The sequence below is a fragment of the Apis mellifera genome, linkage group LG7 (genome assembly GCF_003254395.2).
Source record: "Apis mellifera strain DH4 linkage group LG7, Amel_HAv3.1, whole genome shotgun sequence".
Lineage (NCBI taxonomy): Eukaryota > Metazoa > Arthropoda > Insecta > Hymenoptera > Apidae > Apis > Apis mellifera.
This window is the reverse complement of record NC_037644.1, coordinates 8296522-8311546: the sequence shown is the minus strand read 5'-3', so window position 1 is coordinate 8311546 and position 15025 is coordinate 8296522. Positions and strand designations below refer to the sequence as shown.

Below are 15025 nucleotides of genomic sequence, written 5' to 3'. Positions count from 1 at the left end.
CTTCAAAAGCTACACGAATTTCGCAAAGCATTTGTGAGAGGAATTAGACCGTTAAATAAATCAGAATGAAAGACGTACAAAATTCATAGAAGCTTTTGAAATCAAAATAAAATTAAATCGGTTATAATTCGTCGGGGGGATTAATTCGAAATTAATCGTCTTTCAAATTTTATGACAGCAAAATTGTGTTTTTATTGAACCTTTAGATACCGAATCACAAATCCGCACAAGTTTCTCGAATGATATTTCTCGATCTTTTCTCGACACAAAAAGTTACAATTATTTCTACAATAGTCGAACGATTTTTTTCCTCTAAATGGAACGAAGTAAATTTAATAAACGAATAAAGAAACCTGGCCACTGATTGGTCGATCGATTTATTGTGCAAAATAATGTTTTAAAAAAAATATTAAATTTACTTTTAAATTAATTATTTTCCAATAATTATAAATATATATTTTACGAACGTAACGATGAATAATTGAAAAAAAAAAAAAAAAGAAACGTAATTATTCATCATTGAAATTTTTAGATTTCTCACAATTGTTCGTATAACAAAAATATATAAATATTTTGGGGAAAATTGCTGAAAAATGAAACAAACTTTTCTGATGCAAAAAAAATCGAATACGATAAATCGATAGTTCAAAATTTATTTTCAAAATTGATTCGTTATGTATAATTTATTTCTCTGAATTATTGCAGAAAAATAGAGAGAAAATGGTCGCGATACAGCTCTACCGATAATATGATAAAATTATTTTTATTCGTTAAAAATCTTATTTACCGATCGAAACAACAACGTGTAATCGCAACGTTATTACACAGCGTATACAATCGACGAATAATTTTCGTTGTATTATCACGTTTTAAACGATCCCATCCCTTCCCCTCCCTCCTCCTCGTTTGTTATAGACGATATTAAGATCGTATTCGATAATATCGAGGCAAGGCTCGTTATTTTTTTTTCAATTAAAAACTCGATCCGATTCGAGTTCCAATCTCGAATTCATAAGCAACTTATTCGTCCGTATATCAGCCGAAACTTATCATCGGCTCTCTTGATTTCCGCTCAATCGATAATACTCGCTACGAGCTCCGCCCATATCCAATACGTTCATTCTCCCCTTTGACATTTAATCTGTCTTCACCTGTACGCGAAATCTCGCCAAACATTCCCCCCCCCCTCCCTCCCCCTCCTCTTTTCTCTCTCCCCCCCTCCTCTGCTCCTCTCCGTGTAATAAACTTTCGTAATTAAATTTCCGGCGCATTCGTTGATATTCACGAACGTGGGCAGTATGCCCACGGATCTCGACGAATTTGCAGATGTCCAATACGATGTCTCGACGCGATATCGAAAATAATTATCATCGTTTATCATCATGGTTGCGCGATTAAAACGAGGGAAAGTGTTCGCGGAATGTGTTAATTTTCGAAATGTGTAACGCGAGGAGTCGCGTTTATTGTTATCGGATTTCGAATTGTTCTGATCGCGTATTCCTTGACGGATAATTATCGTATAATATTCGGAGGGAAAAATAAAATTTTATCGCGTTATTTGTTTTATTTCTATAGAATAATTTTTCAAATTCGATTGAAAAAAAATATATAAAATAAAATAAAATCGATCGATGATTATTGTTGTTGATGAGAGTATCGTTACGTCGAAGCAATTATTTGAATAAATTATAATCAAATCGAATATACATATAATTATATATATATTCAATAGAATAGCTTTTATTTTTGGACTTTTTCATTATCTTCACGTCATATCGTGTTTCCAAATTTAAATTTTTATTCACTTTCACGTCAAATCATTACTCACGATTTCTTCTCAATTCTCGAACAATAAACAAGTTCCAGATATAAACACAAGAGAATTAGAAAATTTTATTTAAACTTCTCATCATTCGTTTAAGAAAATTTACAACAAATCTCTTAAAACCTCGCTTGATCAGTTCGACAAATCTGAAAAAATTAAAAATCTAAAAAAATCGAACCGTCTCTCGATAATCGTTTCGTAATTTTCAATTCATCGTCTCGCTTCAAATCGACGAGAAAATGTTTCGTTGTCTCGTTTTAAATAAAGACAAAGGAGGAGGAAGGAAACGTTCCTCGCGCCGCCCGTTCAGGAATGCATAGAATTTTTCAGCGCCCAAGACGGTTAAATTTGCATACATCTTTCATTCCTCCGTCTAGTACCGTTGTCCGCCGCGTGTAAAATTGTCTTGAGGTTGGTACCAATGAACGTGCGCTTCCCCTACTTTCGTTCGACGGTATCGGCCGGTGTACACACGTCTCGAGCGATAATCACTCGACGCCACGAGCGACCATTCCGCAGGGAAATTTGGAACATTTCCATGGGCGAGGAGAAGGTTCAATGATTAAATACGGTTCCGTTTCTAAGGCGGGAAGCTCCATAAAATTTCTGTATTCCGCATAACGCCTTGAGAATTTTATTATTGGAAAGGAGAAGTGTGCGATAACGCGTAGAGAAAGAATTTTTATATCCAAAAATTGTGTATAATCTGAAAAGATATAGTTTTATATAGTTTTATATACGTGATTACGAATTGTAATTATCGATGCATTTGTTTCTCATGTTATATACGAATTGCTTGAAACTAGAGACAGGAAGAAAAATTTGTTGAAAAGAAACTTTTGAATATTTTTTAAAATTGTTTTAAAAGAAAATATAGTTCTTTCTAATATTATAATCTTCTAAGTTTCAAGATTAATTTTATCTTGTGTGAACGACTATTCGAAACATCTTTTGAAATTATCTAATATAATCTAATTCTTGTGTGAAGAAGGTTCATTATTCTACTCGCGTGGAATAATTTTTTTTCTATCAATTCTTTTTTTTTTTTTTGAGGGGATCGAACGATTGGAAATACGTTTTGCAATTAAAAATTTCCCCCCATCTCGCAACACATTACAGAATTATATATATTTTAAATTGTATTTTGAGCATTGATTTCGCTCATATATATCCATTTAAAAAATAAAAAAATCGATCGTTAAAATGTCATTAAACATGTTTAAACATTTTTTTCTTTTCAAAATGTTTGAATAATTTCCCGTATATACGAATATTTAATATATCGACGAAAGAGCAATTATCGTGAAAATCAAATAGCAAACAACAAGAAAAACACGTAACAAATAATTTATTTCGCGAAATGAGAAATCGTTTAATTTACAAACGTACTTATTAAAATATTATCATTTCAAGAATAGTTTAACAAGGCGATTTTTAAAGCAACTTTTTAAAACTGTCAGAGCAATAATTTATTTCGATTACTTGATACATTTGAAACATGAAATTTTCGATGTTCATCCTTTTCCACGATATTTTCATCATCGTTAATTAACAATTAGAATATCATCTAAATAAAGATCGGAGAAATTATTTGATCGTTCGATTATTTATCATTAATATTTCCTGATATTCTAACGAGTAATTATAAATTATATATTTTGTAAAATTGATATTTGAATCATCGATACAGGATCAGTTATTTGTTTACTTATTCATCTCCAATATGGAATTTAAATTGAATTAAATAAAAAAAAAAATTAATCGATAATTGTTTAACGATAATGTCGATTTCATTGGCTAAATTAATTGCTTTTCTTCTTCTTCTTCTTCTTTTTTTTTTTTTTTCCGTTGAATTATTTCATCGAATCAAACGAAGCTGAAACGCGTTGTTACACGATTTATTTATTATATTATTTTTATTGTTGCATTATAATGAACACAGGTTGCCGATCGTCCGCCGAATAATTCCACAATTCCAGTTAACATTTTATTTGCGCAATATTCGAACAAGTTGATTTTCCAACAATGGAGATATTTTATTTCGTTTAAATACAGGGAAAAGAATTTCTATTCGAGAAGTAAAAACGGAACTTATGTTTACACAAATTTGTAATTAGGCGGTGAGTAAATAGGTTCGTTCAGCGTAATATTCATGTTCGTGCAACCATTCTTCACCGACTTTTCGCTCGGTTGATGCAAGTTTATGTAAAAAAGATTTCATCGAAAAAATTTGTTTAAATTGTACCATATATATATATATATATATATATATATATATATATATATAAAATGTAAAACTCATGGACAATATATATAAATTTGACGAAATAATTGGTTTAAATTTTAATCAAAATATATACACTTGTACAAACATTTTATTCGTGGATATAATTTTTCGAGAGAATATCTTCGTCCAAGAGAGTTTCAAATACCGAGATACGAAAGAAATTTCGTATATCATATTAATTAATAATATCATGTCGATAAACCGCTTTTCATCCTTTGATTTTCCCGCCAAGAATCTAAAGCATCTCAATGAAAAAAAAAAATCTCCATTATAAAATTCTTTTCACCCCTTTAAAAAAAGCTGTGCGTCAATTCATGAATATTTTTTCCAATGCTTTTTTCACGAGAATAGAAAAGCAACATTAACAAATATACATTCATGCGCAAATGATATTACGCGAGGGGGGAGGGGGACACGTTGAAGAATTTGAACATCGAGGCAAAGGTATCCGCCTTTTGCGCTCGAGGGGACGATAAAAGGAGATCAAGCATTCGTGGATCACTGGAGAAAGATGCATCCTGGATATGCATAAGGATAAACTTCATTCTCGTTTTCGTTTCTCGAGCAGGATTCCATCGCCTCGAGATATGAACTCTCTATTTGCTTCTCTTTCTCTCTCTTTCTCTCTCTCTCTCTCTCTCTCTCTCTCTCTCTCTCTCTCTCTCTCTCTCTCTCTCTCTCTCTCTCTCTCTCTATTGGACAGTTAGTCGCGAGGTACGAAGCTGCAGGATGGAAGTATGGATGGAGGGAAGAGGATGTCCGTCCAAAACTGTCTTCGATCGCTTTATTTTCCCCCAGCGAGATCTCCTTTTAAGAGATCCTCTTAATTTCGCAGTTAACGTCGCAATCGAGGATTTTTTCGGTTATTCGAGGGGGAAAACACAACTACGCTTTGCGAACTCTCCTACCCATTAAAGATCTTTCTTTTATCGGGCTATAAACTGGTGTTGCTTCAAGAAGGAATCTTTCCGTTCAAGTTAGTCCTGTTTTCCTTTGTCTTGGATTAATTTTCAAGAGAAATTAACCAATTTTGTCGATTTACTTATTCGTATACGCGTTATTCAAGTTAAATTTCGAAAGACAAAATAAAATTAACACGTATTGAAGTTGTTTTCTTAAACACAAATGATTACTACTCGATGTAAACACGAGGAAATTAATTTTCAACAAAACTGAATTGTCGGTTGAGGATCGAGTAATTTAAATTTATTTAAATTAAATTGCAGGATGGAACAATATATATAATACGTTAATATCGTATATATTAATATATATGTATTTTACAGATAACGGTATCTTTCATACTTCTTTCTAAACCGAATTTATCCCCCACGAATATGACGAATATACACATTATTCACAAATTCTTTCGACGCATGTTTCCAAGTGTCACGATAATTGAGACAAAACGATACCACGATAGAACACTATAAATAATACATATACATATATATATATATATATATATATATATATATATATATATATATATATATATATACACGAAATACGTATGAATCGTGCTCGAATACGAATCGAGTACAATATAAAATTTCCTCGATCGCGTTCCACGTAGCAAGAGGAATAGAAAGGAAGGGAAATCAGGAGTGGGAGGAAGGGGAGGGGATAAGAATAACTTGGAAAGCGGGGATCAAATGCGCGAGATGAATATTTGCCACTTTATTCCTCTGGAGAAGGTGGAAATATTTGCGAGAATCGGCGACGCGTATCTCATCGCTTGTTTTTCTCATTCGGTTATATAGCGGAATAACGGGCGAAAATATTTTGTCCCGTGTGTTTACATCGAACGTTCGTTCGTTCGTCCTTTCGTTCTTGTCGCGTTGTTGTCGATCGGAATCATTTTATTACACCATCACGCTCGCACGAAATTAGTTTTCATTCACTAGGAAACGCGATTATTCCGTTGTTAATATGTATAAATAAAGTGTTACGTCTTATTTTAGATTTGCATTTTCCAAAATCCAAATCGGTTTATATTCGTTCTATTCGTTGTTATCGAATTCTTGTCGAATCAGATCGGGAAATTTTCTCTTGATTAATATTTATACTTTCAACTTGTCGTTTTAATAATCGATAAGTTGAAGTTGTTCTTTCGAAAGAAATGTAATTTAAACTGATCCTTGGCACGCGTGTTTTTATAATATTCTTTTGAATATCTGTCTTTTTATAATAATTTTTTAATTCGTTTTAAATCAATTTTACACGGAATTCAAAGCGTCTACTTCGTTCGACAACGGATTGTAAGATTGTACCTCGTGAATTATCGAGAAGGGGAGAAAGAAAAATATATCGAATGTTCGAATTTTAGAATTCAATTTTAGAAACGAAGCTGAACATTCTTTCATGTGAAGAATTGATACGGGAGCATTATTGCGATGAAAATTTCAAGATAAAGCAGCCTCGTATCGCCCAATCCTCTCTGTCCTCTTTTTCTAAAACTCGAAGATACGTAAAACTTTCTTCCGTGGATGATTACTTTTCCTTGCTTTGATATTATATATACGAAAAAAAAATCTCTTCCATTATTGATTTAGAATAAAATGGACAAAACGATAGAATATTCGTCCATTTTGTTTTTTTTGCGATGAAATATCGTAAAACTTGTATATAATACAATCTGATAATATTCAATTCCAAAGCACAATTAATTGAAATTATTTCAATTCCAAGAATAAATATCAATAAACAAAATATAACATATGTTATATTTTATACCCGTTCGAATCCTTTGGAAAACTCTTAAAAATTGTTATAAAAACTATAATTTTTGTATCCACTCTCGTCTCGAGAGAAAGGAAAAGTCGGTATCGCAGCTAATAACTCTGTTCGCCATCATCTCGTCTCGCTAAAAAAGGGTTGCAATTGGAGGAGAAGATCGGCCGGAAAAGTTTTGCAATAACGCGATGGGGGGAGGGGGGAGCATTTTGGGCTTGCATTGTTAACTCTGTCGCTGTCGTAACTTTTCCCTCCTCCTCCGACGAAAGAGCAGAAAAACGAGAAAGAGAGAGAGAAAGAGAGATGGAACAGAGAGAGAAAGTGAAGTGGAACGAAAAACAAGAGCGAGGAGAAAGATACAGACAAGGATTGTTCAACCACAATGATTTGAGAGATGTCCACGAGTTCCATGCGCAATGCGCGATCGATATGGCTGTTTCTCACAACCTCGACACGGGTACGTGATCCCCGTTATCGTCCTTTTCCTTCGTCGACATCGTCGTTTATACCGTTGGAATGTTACCGTCTCTACCTCGATCTTCTCATCCTCGTTTCGCAGTACCCGTCGTTGCTGGCGTCGTTCGAGAGGAGATAAAGGAAATACCCTTATGGCGATCGGGTCGATCGACGACGTCTTTACGGGAAATGGGATGCGTTTGTAGAAATGGAATTTCTGGGGAGAAGTCGAGGAGAAGCATGGAAGATGTGGAAGGGTTTTTCTCTCTCTCTCTCTCTCAGCTAGGTTAAAAAGATCGATTCGGTTTGATTAATTTAAATTAATTCTCGAGTCGAGTTTCTTTTATACAACTTTGTGCAATTGTCGGTATCCGTCTCTCCTTTGTTTATTCATTTTTGTAGAAAAAGAAGAAACAAATTTTTTAAATTATCATGAAATAATTTATATCGACATTACTAATGAGTAATTATTGAATCTGTGATACAATATAATTGTTATTACCATTGTGATTTTTTAATAATTTTTTATTATTTTATTAATTTTTTTTATATCATTAATTAATTAATTAATGAATAAATAATATTAGATTTTGATTATTATCCATCCATTAATAGATACTTTGTGCTACTATTTTGTAAACGAAATATTTAACAATATGTTAATGGATAATCGATCTCAGGGGTTAAAATAAAATTGATATACAAAAATATAAGGTTGAGAGGTTATTCGTTAAGTTATAAAGAGTTTAAGCGAGGCAATTCTATTTCTGTCACACTGTCGTCATAGTCTCGTTTCTGCAATAGTTAAGTAAACACTGGAAATTATTCATCGCGCTGAAAGATATTAATAAATCAATTTATCCTTCTATTATAAGTGAATTTAACACTTTTAATTTAACACTTCTAATTAAATGTATTTTTATAACTTGTAAGAACGATGAAAAAGAAGATTTTATATCTTCGATATCTCATAATCCAATCGTACGTTTTATCCCAATGCAAGAGGCTCGTATTACGTATAAAGATTATCATTGACGAGGTGATCCTTCCTGTTAAATGTCGAAAGAACGAAAAAAGATTACCGTGATAGAAATTGAAAAGAAAAAGAGAAAAAAAAGAGAGATGGAAGAAAAGTAATGTAGGTCATCTTATTTTTCGTTACATGATACGAGGACGCCACTAATGCATTGTTCTTTCGGTTCGAATCAGACTTCAGATGTTTTGAAGAAAGAGCTTTGAAGAAGAAATTCTTCAATTTTTAAAATTGTTTGAAAAATAATATTTTAGAAAATATTTGCAATTAAATTCTATAAAAAGAATAAATTACATATAATTCTTCAATTTATTATTTTCTCAAATATTTCCTTCTGCTTAAAAAAAAAAATTTAACCGAAACTTGAAATTGTCTTCGTAACACGTTACGATACTTCGAACTTTTTATCATTAAAGTAAAGAGTTCTTCGAGGAATTTTAATTCTTTCTTTTTTTTTTTTTTTTTTTTTACTTGAATTATTTTTAATTAAAAAAAAAAAAAAAAAAAGAAAAACTGAACGTGCACATGTCAAACATACAAACGTATCCTCTCGAGAAGAGGTTAAGTTCCATTTCGGGTTCTGTCACGTAAGACGTGTAAAATAGGGCGCAATCTCCGCCAGAGAGCGTTGGAGTAAGGAATCGTGCATACGGAAACGTATCGAAACAGCACGAGTCGGCCGACACAGAATGAATTCGTTCCAGCAAATGAAACACGATTACGCATTCCTCACGCGGAACCGTTGGAAATGCGATTGAAATTTCAGATAGGTTGTATCGATCGGGCGTGATCAGTCAGAAATTTAATTAAACGCACGGTCTCGTAAGAAAGGATCGAATCGTCGAATGATGTTGGTGGAACGACACCGTGAAATTAATGGATTTCAGCATCGATGGATGCAGAGCCGATCAAACATGGCGACCTTTCGAATCGCGCGCCTCTGATACTTCTTCTATGTATATATATATATATGTGTATGTATATATGTATTAGATATACACTATTAGATTCAAACTATTATTCACGATTAAGTTCACTCTCGCGTTCAGAAATGACAGCAATTAATTATAGTTTTGCCGTCATTGCTGGTAATTCCCGATGATTCGAATGAATTATGTACGTATTAGATGTTGAAATGGGACGATTTCGCGTATAGTTATTTATGTAGGAATTTGATAAAAATTAAAAATTGATCAAACAATTTTGCGACATATTTAATTCATCTTAAATCTCGATGTTAAATCGAATGTAGAGTTAGATTTATCAATTCAACATCTTGAAATGAAATTCTTTTTCCTTTATTTTTTAAAAACCGAATATATTAAATAAAAGTGCACGTTAATTTTTATTAAACGGATTGGCACACGAAAATATCGATCGAGAAATTTATCCATCGAGTAATTTTATAAGCTTTTTTTTATTACATTATATCATTACATGAATGCAAATATTCAGATTTATTTGAAATGAAACGATTTTTGAAGTTGTTATTGCAGAAAATGAACGATACGTGCAATTTTGTCGACGATCTGTTTTAGACACCCGCCAAAAATTAAAATGTACCCGGTTAATTTTAATAATTATGACTTACTGTGTGTGTACGTAATGCGGCATCCTAAAATTCGATTTTAATTACCTCGTTAATGTCTGGTACGGCGTGTCAGCAACGACTATTGACATTGGTAACTAAAACAGAATCAATATGAATTACTCAGAGAAATAAATAAGTATTCAAATTGAATCCGTGATTCGAATGTGTACACTCTGCAAAATGTATTTGATGCAGAGTGTACACTTTCGAGAATGGGAGCCACAGAATGACAAACAGATGTATGTTTGGAAAATTTTAAAAAGAATTAGATCCACAAGAAAATCTTAATCTCGCGAGGAAAAATAAAATTATTAATAATACTTTAATATTTTTACATTTTTTTTTCATTACTCAAATTTTAACAAATTATTAATCTAATTTATCAAATTGTTTCTGATAAAAAGTATTAATTCGTCGATATTATTTCGTTGATAATATCGTTATTAATAACTTCTTAATCCTATTAATAATTGTAATAAAGCATTCCAATCAAATATTCCTTTTATTATTCCTTTGAATCGAATCACTTCTCCATCGTTCCATCTCCCTTTTCGCATAATTTCAATTCATAATCTTCGAACATATATCCCCTCCCCCACGTAACACGAACACGAATACAAAAACACCGTGGATGGATATAACAAGTCCATCCCCCCTCCTAATATGTCCCCCTCGAATATTTACCGCTTAATTTATCCTTTCGAAACAAGAAGCCGCTTAATTCGCGCAACGCGTTGTCTGTTTTTCTTGCTCGCACTCTTGTCTAACACGACACGAATCGGCTCGATTCCCGTCGCCCCATTTGCATCGAAACGAGCAACCTCCCTCTCCCCCCCTAATGTTAACCCTGTTTCTTATATATCCACCCCCCTCTCCTCCCTTTGGCATCGTCGGCCCGTTTATTAGTTGTGTAGAATCAGTGTACAAGCATGTTGCTGCAATCGTTGAGGATTATTACTCGAATATCGTGTGTGGAAATTTGTGAAACCGACCTCCTGCAACTGGATTATCTTAACAAAAAAAAAAAAAAAAAAATAAAAATAAAAATACATTTTCGTTCGTCCCTCCTTCGTGTAAATCGATATAAGTTTATTGTTAACGTTTGCATTTAATCTATGCGTTTTATCGTATCTGTTTTCCCTATATAACATTTCTCGTTTTGTTTTTACAAAAAAAAAAAAAAAAAAAAGGAAAAAAAGAAACGCGCAGATTGAAATAACACGGATGTGTTTCGTGTTGTATCGTGTCGGTTCGATGTGAGTAAATATTGGCCTTGTCCAGTAGTATGGATGAAAAAAAATTGAATTTTTACAGGGGATTTCTTCTTTCTTCTTTTTCTTTCTTTTATTTCGCTCGAACGAGCGAAAGGAAAGGGTAGCAGAAGTTTCCTTGGTTTTCGAAAAGGAAAATTAAATTTTAGAAACTGTCGTTAACGATGATTGGACAACAAATGCGAATCCACTTTTGGAATCGTTAATTGACAATAAAAAAAAAAGATGAATCGTAACGAATTAATAATCGAATAATTCACGATGTTCTTAGCTGTCGAAAATGTCGAATCGCAAAAATTGAATGATAAAAAATGTCCAATATTATTCGTCCATCGAATATTATTAAAACTATAAGAAACATTATTCTAAAAAAAAAAAAAAAAGAAAATTCACGACAAAAGAAAATTACATTTCCTCTTCGAGAAATCGTTCCACTTGTTGCGAGACCGCTCGTTGAAACGATAACCGGCCACAAAATTACCGGTTTTAATCGCTGATACGCGACCGTGAACCACCACAGATCCTTAACAACTCGATACATCCGATACTGACCTGCGGCAACGAGAATTCGAGCATAATCGATGTTTTGATCGAAACGGATTCAAAGGGTTGATCGAGCGCCATAATCGTCCACCTATGCCAAAGGTTCAAACGTGCATCCGCGATATCTGATATAGGCATTCATGCGTGGAACGCAGGTGCGTGGAACGGAAATTCCGTGTAGATTAAATTCGTGCATGCGAGATGGTTGAGAAACGAGGAGGAAGGTGGAGGAGGGGTGGAGGGGACAAAGCCGAGCGCTCGAATCGGTCATTCGAGAAGGCTAACGGTCGTTCTCGAAGGACAAGACACTGTTTGTAAACACAGTGTTTTTACGTTTCGCGAATACGATGTTGGAATCGAAGGAGAAGTACGATCGAGTCTCCGGGGAAAGTGAAAAGAATTAGGAGTGTATACTTTGCGCGGAAGTGAATTAATTGAAATGGAAAATTATGCTTTGATAGTTTTTGAAATTCTTATTTCGAAAAGTAAAATAATATTATAATAAATAAATTTCATTCGAGATGAACTCTTTGTGTATTTACATATTCTGATACGTTTGAACTCGATTTAGATTTTTAGATTCCTTTGTGGTTCACAAAAATTTTTTTTATTTCAGAATATTTATTATTTTTCTTTATTCATCAAAATATATTAAGTTGTTTATATTGAAACGTTACTTTTGAATTTTGTAAAATGATTTTTTTTCGTTTGGTGAAATTTCCTTTTTGGCATTTTATACTGGAATCATTGCTTCATATTCCATGCGAGGTGTTAAATTGTCATCATATTTTAAACAATATCAAAACCGGAAATAGGAATTTGTTCGTCAAACGCGCACATTTCTACGCATTTCAACACATTTTTACCTTTATGTATCTTCTCTGCTGGTAAAATATCAGGACAGCAGGGAAGCAATGAATACGTCCAGCCATGCATAGTGAAAAATACTTGCTATTTAATCGTGAATGAGTGAATATAATAATAATGTAGAATATATAATATAATGTAATAAATAATAGGAGAATTAACAAATTGATGTAATATGAATGTACCATTTTTGTTTTTATGTGACAAATGTAAAATAGTTATTTTGTATTTGAAAAATAATATTTCAAATAAAATCTAACTAATTACAGATGAATTAAATTTCTGTTTTGATGCAATTTTTTTTAATTTAAAACTAGTAATTTTGATAATCGTTGTGAAAATGTTTAATTGAAATTTCTAAAATATAATGTTCTTTAAGCATATAATAAATCCATATTGCATTCTCTGAAAATAATTCCAAACAAATTACAATTTAAATATTTGAACAGCAATTATGATTCGATTTAAAATTATTTTTATTTCGTAATAAAAATTATTATATTGAATTTCAATATAAAAATATATAAATATATAATTAAATTTAATAATTATAACCACTAATAACTATCATGAAAATAATTTTAAGAACGTTATTGTTTGTACAATGAAACAAGAGAAGCAAAAAGTACTAAACAATTTTTAGCAAAAATTTTAATATCGAGTCTCATTTTCTCGAATAATGATTGTATAAACGAATATAAAAAGCCGGATGAATAGTGCACGTGAAAAATATTTTTCTCACTCCATATCAATCTACGTGATAAGATTCTCACGTTATATATATATCTCTCGATAGTGTAGACAATTTTTCAACGGCGCATTCATTAATCGTACAAGTATACGTGCTTACGTATACATGGAAATATGGTTGCCAGGGCGAATATTCAAGATTCATCCAGAGATTGAATTGACCCGTACCGTCGTAGTCTCAACGAGAGACACTTTCATTCGTTTCAGCTTTTTATAGATATTAAACGTCGCGAGATGGAATTTTTTTTTCTCCCCCTAGATGTGGCGCGTGGATCGAAATTCATCGTGAACATTTTGGCCGAAGCCGGATTCTGCTCCCGGAAGAGGAATCTTTCACCTCGAGCGTCTGTGTTTTTTCTTCAACCATGTGTTGTGCCGAAACGTGACGGCACTACAGACGAGTCAATATGTCAACGGCTTTGACGCAACACAGCTTTTAATATTCCTCCTTCGGATTGAATTCGATTGTGTGTGTGTGTGTGTATGTATATATGCATATTTGGAATCGCGTACCGACGTTTCTTTTCTGGAGAAATTGATAAATTTTGCGGTACATGTTTTTATTAGTGATTTTAAATCGTCGATTTTATGAATTTAATATATATATATATATATTTTAAAATAAAAAAAAATTAAGAAAAATTTGAACTCCAAAAACAATGATGAGTTAATGGATGAAATATCCTTTAAAATGCTTTTTGATTCATTCTGATACGATTTCTGGTTTTCTAGATATCATCGTATAAAGAAAAGACTAAGCGCATTCGGATCTTTTATGTAATTTACCTTAAAACTTGGATTAAAGCCTATTAAAATTAAGGAAAATTTGAATCGCTATAACTCCGAACATAATGACTTCCGGTCAATGGATGAAAGATGGTTAGAAGCGCGGAATCTTGCCCTTTAAAACGCTTTTCGATTCATCCTGATACGATTTCCGATTCCTGAGATATCGTTGTATAAAGAAAAGAGTAATTTTTAATCATTTTCTATCTCAATTTACGCTTTAAGGTAAATCGCATAAAAGAGCGTGCAACAAATCCTATTAAAATTAAGGAAAATTTGAATCGCTATAACTTCGAACATAATGACTTCCGGTCAATGGATGAAAAATGATTAGAAGCGCGGAATCTTGCCCTTTAAAACGATTTTCGATTCATCCTGATACGATTTCCGGTTCCCGAGATATCGTCGTGCAAAGAAAAAGGTAATTTCTTAATCGTTTACTACCTCCGTCTTTGTCCGTTTACTCGAATCTCTCGCTTGCGCCTATTAATTCCTGGACGTACACATTTCCAGAAGATCGCATTCATGATCTTAAACGTTATAGAAACTTTGAGTTGTTATATCTCCGCAACCGATCGAGATATCTGGATAAAACAAAAAGTGACTTCAACGTACTAGTTTTCTCTATTTCCTCATCTCGATGACGAAATTTTCAATTTCTTCTCACACTTTTTACATGAAAAATTCAATTTCCATTTGCGTAATTATGATCGTCTAGTAATGTATAAAATATATCGGATTGTAATTCGACGCATACTTCACGCATACTTCATAATATGATACATTAATCGAAATATTTGCATTGTTTATATGCAATGATGAACAGATATAGAAAATATCTTGCATTTCAACTCGGTTGTTCCAGTTTAGTTAGAGAATA

The 15025-nt window shown here is 32.6% G+C and overlaps 1 protein-coding gene across 1 annotated transcript in view; it reads left to right on the top strand.

The window, feature by feature from the left end:
• Window positions 1-15025, top strand: part of LOC409212 (cadherin-87A) — a 255208-nt gene that overhangs the window by 82889 nt on the left and 157294 nt on the right. The window lies entirely within an intron of this gene.